The 19,626-nt window shown below is 34.7% G+C and overlaps 1 pseudogene; it reads left to right on the top strand.

Moving 5' to 3' along the window:
• The window catches only part of LOC139874897 (ABC transporter G family member 29-like), a 155,546-nt pseudogene that overhangs the window by 87,286 nt on the left and 48,634 nt on the right, over nucleotides 1–19,626 (top strand).

Here is a 19,626-nt window from a genome sequence, read left to right as displayed (position 1 = left end):
TAGGTTGATGAAAAACCTAGAAAAGTTATCTCTAAAATCAGCAGGAAATCCACGGACCTCAGCATCAAACAGGGTCGCCAAGTGGTCAGACTTATCCTAACCATGAGAGGATCTGTCTCGTAAAATGGGGAGGACGCCGTGCAAATTAGCTGGATAAGACTAATGAATCAGATCCCCAGAAAGGATAATTTCCTTAAAGATCAAAAATCAGCTTTTAAGACTGATATTACTCAATCCTAGAGATTGACCTTAAAGATTGAGAATTCAAACTCATGGAATTCAATGATATCTAAACTCGAGCTTGAACAAGAAAATATTTTGATCAAATTATAAACCGATTTGTTTTCTGAAAACCCATTTTCAATGCGTTCATTACCATTGAACGTAAAATCCTAGGAATTCAACTGGAATTCATTAGGTCACCTGAACCAAATCGGGTGTCAACCGTAAGAACGGTGGTTGCATAGCATGGTCAAAGACAGGACCTTGTGCCAGACCAAAAAATTATAAGGGTGAGCTTTACTATTGCTCCTACAAAGGATAGTAATTACGTCCGACATGTTATAGACCATAATTAAAATAATGTCAGGGGACATTGCCTTAACAGTTGCTTGTTCAACGCTTTCCTTTACAACCGGACGGTAGTTTACCGAAAGGTAATATTCGAAACAAGTAAACTGGACGTGTTGCTTTCCCAATACAAGGTTAGCAAGTGGGTGACACAAAACCGCAAGTTTTGAGCTAAAATTTTCAAATGTAAAACCCACCAAACCCACAAAAATATTTTGCAAACACCGGTGAAGGGTTATTCTGGAAAACTTATCTAGGGTAAAAGCTAGATTTAATTTTTAAAAAGATCAAATATTTTCATAAAGATCCAATTTCCTTAATGGATCTAAATTTTATAGTCATGTGGGACTGTAAACCACATCGTTACTACCATTGTTTATACCGCCGTAAAGAAATCACTGATGTACAAAGTGTGAAGAATAAAGAAGTGATTCTAGTATTTCAAGACTATATTGCTTGAGGACAAGCAACGCTCAAGTGTGGGAATATTTGATAATGCTAAAAACGAACATATATTTCATAGCTTTATCCCTCAAGAAAGACAAGCTTTTAGTTGCAATTGTTCTATTTACAAGTGATATTCGTTTAAATAATAAAAGGTGAAGACAAAAGACAGATTCGACGAATTGAAGACGCAAACGACCAAAAAGCTCAAAAGTACAAAATACAATCAAAGAGGTTCCAATTATTGATAAGAAACGTCTCAGAATTACAAGAGTACAAGATTCAAAACGCAAAGTACAAGATATTAAATTGTACGCAAGGACGTTCGAAAATCCGGAACCGGGACCAAAGTCAACTCTCAACGCTCGACGCAACGGACTAAAAATTACAAGTCAACTATGCACATAAATATAATATAATATTTAAATAATTCTTATAATTATTTATATATTATATTTATTTAATTAAAACGTCGACAAACAAGAAAACAAGGATTTTGAGCTGTCACCTACCACCATGCGATCGCATGGCCTGGAGGCACAAAAGCCATGCGATCGCATGGCCAACTTTTTCAGTTCACATGCCCTATAAAAACGAGTGTTTGGTGCACCATATATCGATCCATATATCAATCTCTCTATCTATATACGTAATATATATATATATATATATATATATATATATATATATATATATATATATATATATATATATATATATATATATATATATATATATATATATTTAATTTTAATTTTAATTTTAATTTTAAATCCTAATAATAAGGGTATGTTAGCGAATGTTGTAAGGGTGTAAGTCGAAATTCTGTCCGTGTAACGCTACGCTATTTTTAATCATTGTAAGTTACGTTTATATTATTTTCATTAATGTCTCATAGCTAAGCCGTTATTATGCGTATTTAATCCGAAGTAATCATGATGTTGGGCTAAAAATATTAAAATTGGGTAATTGGGCTTTGTACCATAATTGGGGTTTGGACAAAAGAACGACACTTGTGGAAATTAAACTATGAGCTATTAATGGGCTTTATATTTGTTTAACTAAATGATAGTTTGTTAATTTTAATATAAAGATTTACAATTGGACATCCCTATAAATAACCATATACACTCGATCGGACACGATGGGCGGGGTATTTATATGTACGAATAATCGTTCATTTAACCGGACACGGGAATGGATTAATAGTCTATGGAATTATTAAAACAGGGGTAAAATTATGTACAAGGACACTTGGCGTAATTGTTAACAAAGTATTAAAACCTTGTTACAGTTTAAGTCCCCAATTAGTTGGAATATTTAACTTCGGGTATAAGGATAATTTGACGAGGACACTCGCACTTTATATTTATGACTGATGGACTGTTATGGACAAAAACCAGACGGACATATTAAATAATCCAGGACAAAGGACAATTAACCCATGTGCATAAAACTAAAATCAACACGTCAAACATCATGATTATGGAAGTTTAAATAAGCATAATTCTTTTATTTCATATTTAATTTCCTTTATTTTATATTTAATTGCACTTCTAATTATCGCGCTTTTATTTATTGTCATTGTATTTAATTGCACTTTTAATTATCGTAATTTTTAATTATCGCAATTTTATTTTATCGCACTTTTATTTATCGCAATTTCATTATCGTTATTTACTTTACGCTTTAAATTAAGTCTTTTATTTATTTAATATTTTACATTAGGTTTTAACTGCGACTAAAGTTTTAAAAATCGACAAACCGGTCATTAAACGGTAAAAACCCCCTTTATAATAATAATATTACTTATATATATAATTGTATTTTTTTATATAGCATTAAGCTTTGTTTAAAGATTCCCTATGGAACGAACCGGACTTACTAAAAACTACACTACTGTACGATTAGGTACACTGCCTATAAGTGTTGTAGCAAGGTTTAAGTATATCCATTCTCTAAATAAATAAATATCTTGTGTAAAATTGTATCGTACTTAATAGTATTTCCTAGTAAAATTTAATAGTATTTTATACCCCTTAGCTTTAACTATCAGCTTGATTTGGGGAAAAGAGTGGATCGAATGTTTTAACTCCAATAATTGTACGAACCCCGATTTGAAATCTGGATTTCAAGGGCGTAAAACAATCGATTAGATTAACCTTACTCGATCGGAATCGAATAAGTTAATATCTTAAGGTGAGGATTAATTCCGATAATGACCGGAGTATTAATCGGGATTGTATTAACGACCGGAGAGGGGCTACTGTCATTAATTTGGGCAGAGTAACATTAATGCATCCATTGTTGTGGAATAAATGATCTTGTTTACGTATTTATAGATATTATGAGGGAATGGTGATGTGGCACCTGTCCCTTTCATGGTTGTAACAAACTTTGCCAATCCCGAGGGGTGGCGTGGCACATGTCCCTTTCATGGGAATAATCGAGCAAATCCTAACAAACTTTCCTAGATTCATGGGTTGACATGGCATGCAGCTTGTTTGTATGTTTGTTCCGGGATCAACTACTCGTTCTGGAACAGTGCACTCATTCCGGGATGAAGTGGCTGCTCCGGGACAACGCACTTGCTCCGAGATAGGTGCTTGTTGAAATGTCCCGTTCTTATTGATTAAAAACGTTCCATATTAATTGATTTCGTTGCGAGGTTTTAACCTCTATATGAGACGTTTTTCAAAGACTGCATTCATTTTAAAACAAACCATAACCTTTATTTCATCAATAAAGGTTTAAAAAGCTTTACGTAGATTATCAAATAATGATAATCTAAAATATCGTGTTTACACACGACCATTACATAATGGTTTACAATACAAATATGTTACAACAAAATAAGTTTCTTGAATGCAGTTTTTACACAATATCATACAAGCATGGACTCCAAATCTCGTCCTTATTTAAGTATGCGACAGCGGAAGCTCTTAATAATCACCTGAGAATAAACATGCTTAAAACGTCAACAAAAATGTTGGTGAGTTATAGGTTTAACCTATATATATCAAATCATAATAATAGACCACAAGATTTCATATTTCAATACACATCCCATACATAGAGATAAAAATCATTCATATGGTGAACACCTGGTAACCGACATTAACAAGATGCATATATAAGAATATCCCTCTCATTCCGGGACACCCTTCGGATATGATATAAATTTCGAAGTACTAAAGCATCCGGTACTTTGGATGGGGTTTGTTAGGCCCAATAGATCTATCTTTAGGATTCGCATCAATTAGGGTGTCTGTTCCCTAATTCTTAGATTACCAGACTTAATAAAAAGGGGCATATTCGATTTCGATAGTTCAACCATAGAATGTAGTTTCACGTACTTGTGTCTATTTTGTAAATCATTTATAAAACCTGCATGTATTCTCATCCCAAAAATATTAGATTTTAAAAGTGGGACTATAACTCACTTTCACAGATTTTTACTTCGTCGGGAAGTAAGACTTGGCCACTAGTTGATTCACGAACCTATAACAATATATACATATATATCAAAGTATGTTCAAAATATATTTACAACACTTTTAATATATTTTGATGTTTTAAGTTTATTAAGTCAGCTGTCCTCGTTAGTAACCTACAACTAGTTGTCCACAGTTAGATGTACAGAAATAAATTGATAAATATTATCTTGAATCAATCCACGACCCAGTGTATACGTATCTCAGTATTGATCACAACTCAAACTATATATATTTTGGAATCAACCTCAACCCTGTATAGCTAACTCCAACATTCACATATAGAGTGTCTATGGTTGTTCCGAAATATATATAGATGTGTCGACATGATAGGTCGAAACACTGTATACATGTCTATGGTATCTCAAGATTATATAATATACAATACAAGTTGATTAAGTTATGGTTGGAATAGATTTGTTACCAATTTTCACGTAGCTAAAATGAGAAAAATTATCCAATCTTGTTTTACCCATAACTTCTTTATTTTAAATCCGTTTTGAGTGAATCAAATTGCTATGGTTTCATATTGAACTCTATTTTATGAATCTAAATAGAAAAAGTATAGGTTTATAGTCAGAAAAATAAGTTACAAGTTATTTTTGTAAAGGTAGTCATTTCAGTCGAAAGAACGACGTCTAGATGACCATTTTAGAAAACATACTTCCACTTTGAGTTTAACCATAATTTTTGGATATAGTTTCATGTTCATAATAAAAATCATTTTCTCAGAATAACAACTTTTAAATCAAAGTTTATCATAGTTTTTAATTAACTAACCCAAAACAGCCCGCGGTGTTACTACGACGGCGTAAATCCGGTTTTACGGTGTTTTTCGTGTTTCCAGGTTTTAAATCATTAAGTTAGCATATCATATGGATATAGAACATGTGTTTAGTTGATTTTAAAAGTCAATTTAGAAGGATTAACTTTTGTTTGCGAACAAGTTTAGAATTAACTAAACTATGTTCTAGTGATTACAAGTTTAAACCTTCGAATAAGATAGCTTTATATGTATGAATCGAATGATGTTATGAACATCATTACTACCTTAAGTTCCTTGAATAAACCTACTGGAAAAGATAAAAATGGATCTAGCTTCAACGGATCCTTGGATGGCTCGAAGTTCTTGAAGCAGAATCATGACACGAAAACAAGTTCAAGTAAGATCATCACTTAAAATAAGATTGTTATAGTTATAGAAATTGAACCAAAGTTTGAATATGATTATTACCTTGTATTAGAATGATAACCTACTGTAAGAAAAAAAGATTTCTTGAGGTTGGATGATCACCTTACAAGATTGGAAGTGAGCTAGCAAACTTGAAAGTATTCTTGATTTTATGTAACTAGAACTTGTAGAATATATGAAGAACACTTAGAACTTGAAGATAGAACTTGAGAGAGATCAATTAGATGAATAAAATTGAAGAATTAAAGTGTTTGTAGGTGTTTTTAGTCGTTGGTGTATGGATTAGATATAAAGGATATGTAATTTTGTTTTCATGTAAATAAGTCATGAATGATTACTCATATTTTTGTAATTTTATGAGATATTTCATGCTAGTTGCCAAATGATGGTTCCCACATGTGTTAGGTGACTCACATGGGCTGCTAATAGCTGATCATTAGAGTGTATATACCAATAGTACACACATCTAAAAGCTGTGTATTGTACGAGTATGAATACGGGTGCATACGAGTAGAATTGTTGATGAAACTGAACGAGGATGTAATTGTAAGCATTTTTGTTAAGTAGAAGTATTTTGATAAGTGTATTGAAGTCTTTAAAAAGTGTATAAATACATATTAAAACACTACATGTATATACATTTTAACTGAGTCGTTAAGTCATCGTTAGTCGTTACATGTAAGTGTTGTTTTGAAACCTTTAGGTTAACGATCTTGTTAAATGTTGTTAACCCAATGTTTATAATATCAAATGAGATTTTAAATTATTATATTATCATGATATTATCATGTATGAATATCTCTTAATATGATATATATACATTAAATGTCTTTACAACGATAATCGTTACATATATGTCTCGTTTAAAAATCATTAAGTTAGTAGTCTTGTTTTTACATATGTAGTTCATTGTTAATATACTTAATGATATGTTTACTTATCATAGTATCATGTTAACTATATATATATCCATATATATGTCATCATATAGTTTTTACAAGTTTTAACGTTCGTGAATCACCGGTCAACTTGGGTGGTCAATTGTCTATATGAAACATATTTCAATTAATCAAGTCTTAACAAGTTTGATTGATTAACATGTTGGAAACATTTAATCATGTAAATATCAATCTCAATTAATATATATAAACATGGAAAAGTTCGGGTCACTACAGTACCTACCCGTTAAATAAATTTCGTCCCGAAATTTTAAGCTGTTGAAGGTGTTGACGAATCTTCTGGAAATAGATGAGGGTATTTCTTCTTCATCTGATCTTCACGCTCCCAGGTGAACTTGGGTCCTCTACGAGCATTCCATCGAACCTTAACAATTGGTATCTTGTTTTGCTTAAGTCTTTTAACCTCACGATCCATTATTTCGACGGGTTCTTCGATGAATTGAAGTTTTTCATTGATTTGGATTTCATTTAACAGAATAGTGAGATCTTCTTTAGCAAAACATTTCTTCAAATTCGAGACGTGGAAAGTGTTATGTACAGCCACGAGTTGTTGAGGTAACTCAAGTCGGTAAGCTACTGGTCCGACACGATCAATAATCTTGAATGGTCCAATATATCTTGGATTTAATTTCCCTCGTTTACCAAATTGAACAACGCCTTTCCAAGGTGCAACTTTAAGCATGACCATCTCTCCAATTTCAAATTCTATATCTTTTCTTTTAATGTCAGCGTAGCTCTTTTGTCGACTTTGGGCGGTTTTCAACCATTGTTGAATTTGGATGATCTTCTCGATAGTTTCTTGTATAATCTCCGGACCCGTAATCTGTCTATCCCCCACTTCACTCCAACAAATCGGAGACCTGCACTTTCTACCATAAAGTGCTTCAAACGGCGCCATCTCAATGCTTGAATGGTAGCTGTTGTTGTAGGAAAATTCTGCTAACGGTAGATGTCGATCCCAACTATTTCCGAAATCAATAACACATGCTCGTAGCATGTCTTCAAGCGTTTGTATCGTCCTTTCGCTCTGCCCATCAGTTTGTGGATGATAGGCGGTACTCATGTCTAGACGAGTTCCTAATGCTTGCTGTAATGTCTGCCAGAATCTTGAAATAAATCTGCCATCCCTATCAGAGATAATAGAGATTGGTATTCCATGTCTGGAGACGACTTCCTGCAAATACAGTCATACTAACTTCTCCATCTTGTCATCTTCTCTTATTGGCAGGAAGTGTGCTAATTTGGTGAGATGATCAACTATTACCCAAATAGTATCAAAATCACTTGCAGTCCTTGGCAATTTAGTGATGAAATCCATGGTAATGTTTTCCCATTTCCATTCCGGGATTTCGGGTTGTTGAAGTAGACCTGATGGTTTCTGATGCTCAGCTTTGACCTTAGAACACGTCAAACATTCTCCTACGTATTTAGCAACATCGGCTTTCATACCCGGCCACCAAAAATGTTTCTTGAGATCCTTGTACATCTTCCCCGTTCCAGGATGTATTGAGTATCTGGTTTTATGAGCTTCTCTAAGTACCATTTCTCTCATATCTCCAAATTTTGGTACCCAAATCCTTTCAGCCCTATACCGGGTTCCGTCTTCCTGAATATTAAGATGCTTCTCCGATCCTTTGGGTATTTCATCCTTTAAATTTCCCTCTTTTAAAACTCCTTGTTGCGCCTCCTTTATTTGAGTAGTAAGGTTATTATGAATCATTATATTCATAGATTTTACTCGAATGGGTTCTCTGTCCTTCCTGCTCAAGGCATCGGCTACCACATTTGCCTTCCCCGGGTGGTAACGAATCTCAAAGTCGTAATCATTCAATAATTCAATCCACCTACGCTGCCTCATATTCAGTTGTTTCTGATTAAATATGTGTTGAAGACTTTTGTGGTCGGTATATATAATACTTTTGACCCCATATAAGTAGTGCCTCCAAGTCTTTAATGCAAAAACAACCGCGCCTAATTCCAAATCATGCGTCGCGTAATTTTGTTCGCGAATCTTCAATTGTCTAGACGCATAAGCAATCACCTTCGTTCGTTGCATTAATACACAACCGAGACCTTGCTTTGATGCGTCACAATAAATCACAAAATCATCATTCCCTTCAGGCAATGACAATATAGGTGCCGTAGTTAGCTTTTTCTTCAATAACTGAAACGCTTTCTCTTGTTCATCATTCCATTCAAATTTCTTCCCTTTATGCGTTAATGCAGTCAAGGGTTTTGCTATTCTGGAAAAGTCTTGGATGAACCTTCTGTAGTAACCAGCTAGTCCTAAAAACTGGCGTATGTGTTTCGGAGTTTTCGGGGTTTCCCACTTTTCAACAGTTTCTATCTTTGCCGGATCCACCTTAATACCTTCTTTGTTCACTATGTGACCGAGGAATTGAACTTCTTCCAACCAAAATGCACACTTTGAAAACTTAGCGTACAATTCTTCCTTCCTCAATACTTCTAACACCTTTCTCAAATGTTCACCGTGTTCTTGGTCATTCTTTGAGTAAATAAGTATGTCATCAATGAAAACAATGACAAACTTGTCAAGGTATGGTCCACACACTCGGTTCATAAGGTCCATGAACACAGCTGGTGCATTAGTTAAACCAAACGGCATGACCATAAACTCGTAATGACTGTAACGTGTTCTGAAAGCAGTCTTTGGAATATCATCTTCTTTCACCCGCATTTGATGATACCCGGAACGTAAGTCAATCTTTGAATAAACAGACGAGCCTTGTAGTTAATCAAATAAGTCATCGATTCTCGGTAGTGGGTAGCGGTTCTTGATGGTAAGTTTGTTCAACTCTCGGTAGTCGATACACAACCTGAATGTACCATCTTTCTTCTTGACAAACAAAACAGGAGCTCCCCATGGTGATGTGCTTGGTCGAATGAAACCACGCTCTAAAAGTTCTTGTAATTGGCTTTGCAGTTCTTTCATCTCGCTGGGTGCGAGTCTGTATGGAGCACGAGCTATTGGTGCAGCTCCTGGTACAAGATCTATTTGAAATTCAACGGATCGATGTGGAGGTAGTCCCGGTAATTCTTTCGGAAATACATCGGGAAATTCTTTTGAGACAAAAACATCATTGATGCTCTTTTCTTCAGTTTGTACTTTCTCGACATGTGCTAGAACAGCATAGCAACCTTTTCTTATTAGTTTTTGTGCCTTCAAATTACTAATAAGATGTAGCTTCGTGTTGCCCTTTTCTCCGTACACCATTAAGGGTTTTCCTTTTTCTCGTATAATGCGAATTGCATTTTTGTAACAAACGATCTCTGCTTTCACTTCTTTCAACTAGTCCATACCGATTATCACATCAAAACTCCCTAACTCTACTGGTATCAAATCAATCTTAAATGTTTCGCTAACCAGTTTAATTTCTCGATTCCGACATATATTATCTGCTGAAATTAATTTACCATTTGCTAATTCGAGTAAAAATTTACTATCCAAAGGCGTCAATGGACAACTTAATTTAGCACAAAAATCTCTACTCATATAGCTTCTATCCGCACCCGAATCAAATAAAACGTAAGCAGATTTATTGTCAATAAGAAATGTACCCGTAACAAGCTCCGGGTCTTCCTGTGCCTCTGCCGCATTAATATTGAAAACTCTTCCGCGGCCTTGTCCATTCGTGTTCTCCTGGTTCGGGCAATTTCTAATAATGTGGCCCGGTTTTCCACATTTATAACAAACTACATTGGCATAACTTGCTCCGATACTACTTGCTCAGCCATTACTCGTTCCGACACCATTTGTTCCTTTCATTCTATTAACCCCTGGTCCGTAGACCTCACACTTCGCCGCGCTATGACCATTTCTTTTACACTTGTTGCAAAATTTGGTGCAGAACCCCGAGTGATACTTTTCACACCTTTGGCATAGCTGCTTCTGATTGTTGTTGTTGTTGCGGTTATTATTGTTGTTGGGATGATTGTTGTAGTTGCTGTTGTTGTTGTTGTTGTTGTTGTTGGGCCGTTTGTTGTAGTTGCGATTGATGTTGCGATTGTTGGGATAATTGTTGCGATTATTGTTGTAATTGCTGTTGTTGTTGTATTGGTGATTCTTATCACCGTTTTCCTCCCACTTTCTTTTGACTTGCTTCACATTGGCCTCTTCAGCAGTCTGTTCTTTAATTCTTTCTTCAATCTGGTTGACTAGTTTGTGAGCCATTCTACATGCCTGTTGTATGGAGGCGGGCTCGTGTGAACTTATATCTTCTTGGATTCTTTCCGGTAATCCTTTCACAAACGCGTCGATCTTCTCTTCCTCATCTTCGAATGCTCCCGGACAAAATAGGCACAATTCTGTGAATCGTCTTTCGTACGTGGTAATATCAAATCCTTGGGTTCGTAACCCTCTAAGTTCTGTCTTGAGCTTATTGACCTCGGTTCTGGGACGGTCCTTCTCGTTCATCAAGTGCTTGAATGCTGACCACGGTAGTCCGTACGCATCGTCTTGTCCCACTTGCTCTAGATAGGTATTCCACCATGTTAACGCAGAACCTGTGAAGGTATGCGTAGCGTACTTCACTTTGTCCTCTTCAGTACACTTACTTATGGCAAACACCGATTCGACCTTCTCGGTCCACCGTTTCAATCCGATCGATCCTTCGGTTCCATCAAATTCCAAAGGTTTGCAGGCAGTGAATTCTTTGTAGGTGCATCCTACACGATTTCCTGTACTGCTAGATCCAAGGTTATTGTTGGTATATAGCGCAGCCTGTACTGCGGCTATGTTTGAAGCTAGAAAAGTACGGAATTCCTCTTCATTCATATTCACGGTGTGTCGAGTAGTCGGTGCCATTTCCTTCAAAATAGTCAAATGGAACAAGTTAATCATACAGAATATTAAGAGTAGTTAATAGTATTTCGTAGCATAATATGAACTCATTTATAAAAGCTTTTTCTTCATATTAGTGTTTTATAAGTTTAAATTCGGGTAGTACCTACCCGTTAAGTTCATACTTAGTAGCTAATATACAATTCAACTACTACAATTCTATATGAAAAACTGATTATAATAATATTTCGCGTTCAAACTTTTACACAATATTTTACAAACTTACAATACCGCTTATTTTACATATAGCATGAAATATAGCACACAATAAATTTGATACAAGATGGTTGTGAAGATAATTCTAGCTAGTACACAAGTCGTTCAGCAAAGGCAATAAAGACACGTAATTCATACGTCCAGAAACAAGTCATGCATTCTGGTTTTACTAGGATTACTTCCCATCCTTGGTCTTGTGGAACATAACCGTTATGGCCGTTGATAAGACAGCGTGTTGTAACGTCGTAAAAGGGACGAGGGTTACGTAATGTCCAACAGTCCCGTAACAATCTAAAAACCTCATTTCTTACCCCAATTACTGACTCCGTCACTTGTGGGAATGTTTTGTTTAATAGTTGTAGCCCGATGTTCTTGTTCTCACTTTGGTGAGAAGCGAACATTACTAATCCGTAAGCATAACATGCTTCTTTATGTTACATGTTAGCCGCTTTTTCTAAATCACGAAGTCCAATATTTGGATATATTGAGTCAAAATAATTTCTTAACCCATTGCGTAAAATATCATTTGGGTTCCCCGCAATATATGCGTCAAAGTAAACACATTGTAACTTATGGATTTCCCAATGTGATATCCCCCATCTTTCGAACGAAAGCCTTTTATAAACCAAGGCATTCTTGGAACGTTCTTCGAATGTCTTACAAACTGATCTTGCCTTAAATAGTTGTGCCGAAGAATTCTGACCGACTCTAGACAAGATTTCATCAATCATGTCTCCTGGTAGGTCTCTTAAAATATTGGGTTGTCTATCCATTTTGTGTTTTTATACTGTAAAATAGACAAGAGTTAGATTCATAAAAAAAAAATATTTATTAATACAAGCAATTTTTACATATATCATAAAGCATAATCACACTATATTACATATATTACACCACACGAATACAACTATCTTATTCTGACTCGCTTGTTTCTTCTTCTTCGGTTTTTGGTTCGTTTTGCCAAGTTTCTAGGGATATATGACGTTCCCCTAATACGAGCCGTCGTTTTCCACATTGGTTTAGAAAAACCTGGTGGTTTAGAGGTTCCCGGGTCATTGTTACAACTTAAGGACTTCGGGGGTTGACGATACATATAAAGTTCATCGGGGTTGGAATTAGATTTCTCTATTTTTATGCCCTTTCCCTTATTATTTTCTTTTGCCTTTTTAAATTCAGTTGGGGTAATTTCTATAACATCATCGGAATTCTCGTCGGAATCCGATTCATCGGAGAATTGGTAATCCTCCCAATATTTTGCTTCCTTGGCGGAAACACCATTGACCATAATTAACCTTGGTCGGTTGGTTGAGGATTTTCTTTTACTTAACCGTTTTATTATTTCCCCCACCGGTTCTATTTCTTCATCCGGTTCCGATTCTTCTTCCGGTTCCGATTCTTCTTCTGGTTCCGACTCTTCTTCCGGTTCCTCTTCGGGAACTTGTGAATCAGTCCACGAATCATTCCAATTTACATTTGACTCTTCATTATTATTAGGTGAGTCAATGGGACTTGTTCTAGAGGTAGACATCTATCACATAATATCAAACGCGTTAAGAGATTAATATATCACATAATATTCACATGTTAAAAATATATAGTTTCCAACAAAATTTGTTAAGCAATCATTTTTCAAGTAAACACGGTCGAAGTCCAGACTCACTAATGCATCCTAAAAAACTCGATAAGACACATTAATGCAAAATTCTGGTTCTCTAAGACCAACGCTCGGATACCAACTAAAATGTCCCGTTCTTATTGATTAAAAACGTTCCATATTAATTGATTTCGTTGCGAGGTTTTAACCTCTATATGAGACGATTTTCAAAGACTGCATTCATTTTAAAATAAACCATAACCTTTATTTCATCAATAAAGGTTTAAAAAGCTTTACGTAGATTATCAAATAATGATAATCTAAAATATCCTGTTTACACACGACCATTACATAATGGTTTACAATACAAATATGTTACAACAAAATAAGTTTCTTGAATGCAGTTTTTACACAATATCATACAAGCATGGACTCCAAATCTCGTCCTTATTTAAGTATGCGACAGCGGAAGCTCTTAATAATCACCTGAGAATAAACATGCTTAAAACGTCAACAAAAATGTTGGTGAGTTATAGGTTTAACCTATATATATCAAATCATAATAATAGACCACAAGATTTCATATTTCAATACACATCCCATACATAGAGATAAAAATCATTCATATGGTGAACACCTGGTAACCGACATTAACAAGATGCATATATAAGAATATCCCCATCATTCCGGGACACCCTTCGGATATGATATAAATTTCGAAGTACTAAAGCATCCGGTACTTTGGATGGGGTTTGTTAGGCCCAATAGATCTATCTTTAGGATTCGCGTCAATTAGGGTGTCTGTTCCCTAATTCTTAGATTACCAGACTTAATAAAAAGGGGCATATTCGATTTCGATAATTCAACCATAGAATGTAGTTTCACGTACTTGTGTCTATTTTGTAAATCATTTATAAAACCTGCATGTATTCTCATCCCAAAAATATTAGATTTTAAAAGTGGGACTATAACTCACTTTCACAGATTTTTACTTCGTCGGGAAGTAAGACTTGGCCACTGGTTGATTCACGAACCTATAACAATATATACATATATATGAAAGTATGTTCAAAATATATTTACAACACTTTTAATATATTTTGATGTTTTAAGTTTATTAAGTCAGCTGTCCTCGTTAGTAACCTACAACTAGTTGTTCACAGTTAGATGTACAGAAATAAATCGATAAATATTATCTTGAATCAATCCACGACCCAGTGTATACATATCTCAATATTGATCACAACTCAAACTATATATATTTTGGAATCAACATCAACCCTGTATAGCTAACTCCAACATTCACATATAGAGTGTCTATGGTTGTTCCGAAATATATATAGATGTGTCGACATGATAGGTCGAAACATTGTATACGTGTCTATGGTATCTCAAGATTACATAATATACAATACAAGTTGATTAAGTTATGGTTGGAATAGATTTGTTACCAATTTTCACGTAGCTAAAATGAGAAAAATTATCCAATCTTGTTTTACCCATAACTTCTTCATTTTAAATCCGTTTTGAGTGAATCAAATTTCTATGGTTTCATATTGAACTCTATTTTATGAATCTAAATAGAAAAAGTATAGGTTTATAGTCGGAAAAATAAGTTACAAGTCATTTTTGTAAAGGTAGTCATTTCAGTCGAAAGAACGACGTCTAGATGACCATTTTAGAAAACATACTTCCACTTTGAGTTTAACCATAATTTTTGGATATAGTTTCATGTTCATAATAAAAATCATTTTCTCAGAATAACAACTTTTAAATCAAAGTTTATCATAGTTTTTAATTAACTAACCCTAAACAGCCCGCGGTGTTACTACGACGGCGTAAATCCGGTTTTACGGTGTTTTTCGTGTTTCCGGGTTTTAAATCATTAAGTTAGCATATAATATGGATATAGAACATGTGTTTAGTTGATTTTAAAAGTCAAGTTAGAAGGATTAACTTTTGTTTGCGAACAAGTTTAGAATTAACTAAACTATGTTCTAGTGATTACAAGTTTAAACCTTCGAATAAGATAGCTTTATATGTATGAATCGAATGATGTTATGAACATCATTACTACCTTAAGTTCCTTGGATAAATCTACTGGAAAAGAGAAAAATGGATCTAGCTTCAACGGATCCTTGGATGGCTCGAAGTTCTTGAAGCAGAATCATGACACGAAAACAAGTTCAAGTAAGATCATCACTTAAAATAAGATTGTTATAGTTATAGAAATTGAACCAAAGTTTGAATATGATTATTACCTTGTATTAGAATGATAACCTACTGTAAGAAACAAAGATTTCTTGAGGTTGGATGATCACCTTACAAGATTGGAAGTGAGCTAGCAAACTTGAAAGTATTCTTGATTTTATGTAACTAGAACTTGTAGAATATATGAAGAACACTTAGAACTTGAAGATAGAACTTGAGAGAGATCAATTAGATGAAGAAAATTGAAGAATGAAAGTGTTTGTAGGTGTTTTTGGTCGTTGGTGTATGGATTAGATATAAAGGATATGTAATTTTGTTTTCATGTAAATAAGTCATGAATGATTACTCATATTTTTGTAATTTTATGAGATATTTCATGCTAGTTGCCAAATGATGGTTCCCACATGTGTTAGGTGACTCACATGAGCTGCTAAGAGCTGATCATTGGAGTGTATATACCAATAGTACATACATCTAAAAGCTGTGTATTGTACGAGTATGAATATGGGTGCATACGAGTAGAATTGTTGATGAAACTGAACGAGGATGTAATTGTAAGAATTTTTGTTAAGTAGAAGTATTTTGATAAGTGTATTGAAGTCTTTCAAAAGTGTATAAATACATATTAAAACACTACATGTATATACATTTTAACTGAGTCGTTAAGTCATCGTTAGTCGTTACATGTAAGTGTTGTTTTGAAACCTTTAGGTTAACGATCTTGTTAAATGTTGTTAACCCAATGTTTATAATATCAAATGAGATTTTAAATTATTATATTATCATGATATTATCATGTATGAATATCTCTTAATATGATATATATACATTAAATGTCTTTACAACGATAATCGCTACATATATGTCTCGTTTAAAAATCATTAAGTTAGTAGTCTTGTTTTTACATATGTAGTTCATTGTTAATATACTTAATGATATGTTTACTTATCATAGTATCATGTTAACTATATATATATCCATATATATGTCATCATATAGTTTTTACAAGTTTTAACGTTCGTGAATCACCGGTCAACTTGGGTGGTCAATTGTCTATATGAAACATCTTTTAATTAATCAAGTCTTAACAAGTTTGATTGCTTAACATGTTGGAAACATTTAATCATGTAAATATCAATCTCAATTAATATATATAAACATGGAAAAGTTCGGGTCACTACACTTGTCGCGGGACGTTATCCTTGTACCGGCTCGAAAATATTAAACCGGGAAGCCGTGGTAATCCCGGTAGTGTGGTGGCCCCGACTAGGTCATTACGGGTGAATACCTTGATTAGCCGGAAGGGGCTTTGCTTCGTATTTACTCTAAGTGTTTCTTTACGGTGTTTGTCATGATCGGGCAAAAATTGTTGTCGGTTTATCAACAGGCTTATTTGTGTTGATATAATCCTTATCTTCTTAACGCCTTTGCATCTGGCTAGGTGGTACCAGCAGTGTGTATGCTTATCCGGGCTGGATTTTTACGTGGTGTTCCCGGCTAGCCGTTGCCCGAGGTGGTCCTTCCCCGGTGCATGCATGAGTAACCTTCTGGTCAGGTTACTGAGGTGATGCTGGGAAGACATCCTTTTCCTGGATAGGCTTATGCCGGGTAAAATCCCTAGCCGGGATGCTGCTAATTAGTGTCTTTTTGAGACGGATCATTATATGTATAATCAGGGCCACACCGCGTTGACCCGAACAGGGAAAACCTTCTACCTTTTACGTTTTAAACTAAATCAATAAAAATGTTATTTTTGGAGTTGTATGTGAAAAATAGACAATGGGTGACTTTCATCCTATTTGATCACTTACTCCTTTGCAAAATTTCTTGATTTTACATGCTTGATAGGTACCAGATACTAAATCAACCCATAAATAATTAATGGGTCGAAATTTTCACTTCTAGTTTAGTTTTTTTTTTCTTAAGCATGCAATTTGCTTACCAATATACCATAAAAGATCATTGAGGAGGATAATTAGATCATTGGGTTCTGGTTAAAAGATAATTGTTTTTTCTTAAGCATGAAATTTGCATACCAAGTGTACAAACATTAACTTTTGTTGCTAATCATTATCATCTATTTATCTTAATTAACTTGAAATTTTATGTTTCAGGTTCTTCAAGCAATTCCTGTTGATATTTCTACTTCAACAAATGGCTGGGGGACTATTCAGGTTCCTTGCATCAGTTTGCCGAACGATGACAATTGCAAATACTGGCGGAGTTCTTACAGTTGAATTAGCGTTCCTTGTCGGTGGTTTCATCCTTCCTAAAGGTAGGCTTGACGTTAAGTTGTTCACTTTTATTTTGCATTAAGTGTTGTTTCCATATGCCTCTGTTTGGGAAATGGTCTCTGATAATATGTCTCTTGCAAACAAACCATTTTTCAGATTAAGTGGCAGATTAAGTGAAAAAGAAATAACACTTTTATTTACTGAATTAAGAGCTGTACAGAAACAGATCATTAAGTGGAAAGTAAACATGCAATATGCTTTATAGCACATTTACTCTAAAACCAATTGATTTGGATTGTAAAAAACAAGTCATGTTAAATTTTTTAGCTAAAACCAGAACGGGTTGAACATGTCAAACCGATTAATGACTAGAACCTCCTAAATCATTTATTAAAAAATACAGATTCTATCAATGTAGGACCATTGATTTTGTATTTGTGACTAACACATTGATAGTTTAAAAGAAATTCTAAAAAAAAGAGTTGCAGGTCAACTGAATGTGACCCGGAACAACCCATACTAAAGTTGACCCATTTCAACTCATTAGACAAACTGCCCATTATCACAAGAGTAAATTTATGTTTGTTAAAGTCTCCATAATATTTCTTAATTGTGCTTGTCATGTAACAGGCAAAATCCCGAAATGGTGGAGTTGGGCGTACTGGGTTTCACCTTTCAGCTACGGTTTTAATGCCTCGACTATAAACGAAATGTTTGCTTCAAGATGGATGAACAAATTGGTGCGTTGCTAATACATTTCTTATAACGTTTCGTTAATACTTTTTGTAACAAAAAAAAAAGTGGTGAAGTAAAGATTTTTACGTACGATTTCAAGCTTCGGACAACGCAACTGAACTCGGTGTAGCGGTTTTACGAGTATTCGATGTCACTCCTGATAGGAACATGTTTTGGATAGGAGTAGCAGCTCTTGTTTCTTTTACTGTTCTTTTCAACATTCTCTTCACTTTCGCTCTCACATATTTAAACCGTAAGTTCCACATCATCTTTTACCATATGTGGCAATGTCAACCCACTTACTTGAGAATGGGTCACTTGGTTTATGTTTTTATCTCTGATGAGTCAAATGGGAAAAATCTATAATTTAGCTAGACGCGAGAAAAGTCAAACGGGTCAAGCGGGTCGAAAGTTTTCCTAGTATTATCTAGCATAAAAAAGGTGTTTACTATGTTTTTTGTTGTTGTGACAGTACCCTTTTCGAAATCAAATTTGACGCATTAACTGTTTATCATTATTAGACAAATATAATTGTATAAGGCTATGTTATTGCTATAGTGTAGGGATATATTATGTAATTGTTACTCCTATATAATGGAGGCTTATGTACCGATTATAAACACACAGAACATACAAGTTCAATTCAATATCTCTCTTCCTCTATTATATCATTTAATATGGTATCAGAGCTGTAAAGGCCTAAGTCCGGCAACAATTCCGGCAGCCACTATTCCGGTCACAAAACCGGCAGCTACTATTCCGGCAACAACAAAAAAACTGACCTTTAAAACTTAAAGTATGCTCTGTGAATGCAGCGTTGTTGGAACGTTCACATCAGAAAAAAGTTTTTCAGGTCATAACAACTAAATCCGCTCAACCCACAAAATCACCGTCACTCAAAGCACTAATCAACCAAGACTAACACTAGATGCGGAATTAATCTAAGAACACACGCAAATAAATTTCAGCCCAAACCCATTCACTTCGGAATCAAATTCCGATCAAACCCTGAAAATTTCAAATTTTTTGGTCACTATTCACTGCCGGCCGCCACTATTCACCACCGCCGGCTGCCACTATTCACCGACGGATCCACTATCCACCACTGGTTTTCTT

Source organism: Rutidosis leptorrhynchoides, chromosome 11, assembly GCF_046630445.1.
Source record: "Rutidosis leptorrhynchoides isolate AG116_Rl617_1_P2 chromosome 11, CSIRO_AGI_Rlap_v1, whole genome shotgun sequence".
In the NCBI taxonomy this organism is placed as follows: Eukaryota; Viridiplantae; Streptophyta; class Magnoliopsida; order Asterales; family Asteraceae; genus Rutidosis; species Rutidosis leptorrhynchoides.
The sequence above is the reverse complement of the archived record's forward strand: the minus strand, read 5'-3'. Positions and strand labels throughout refer to the sequence as shown.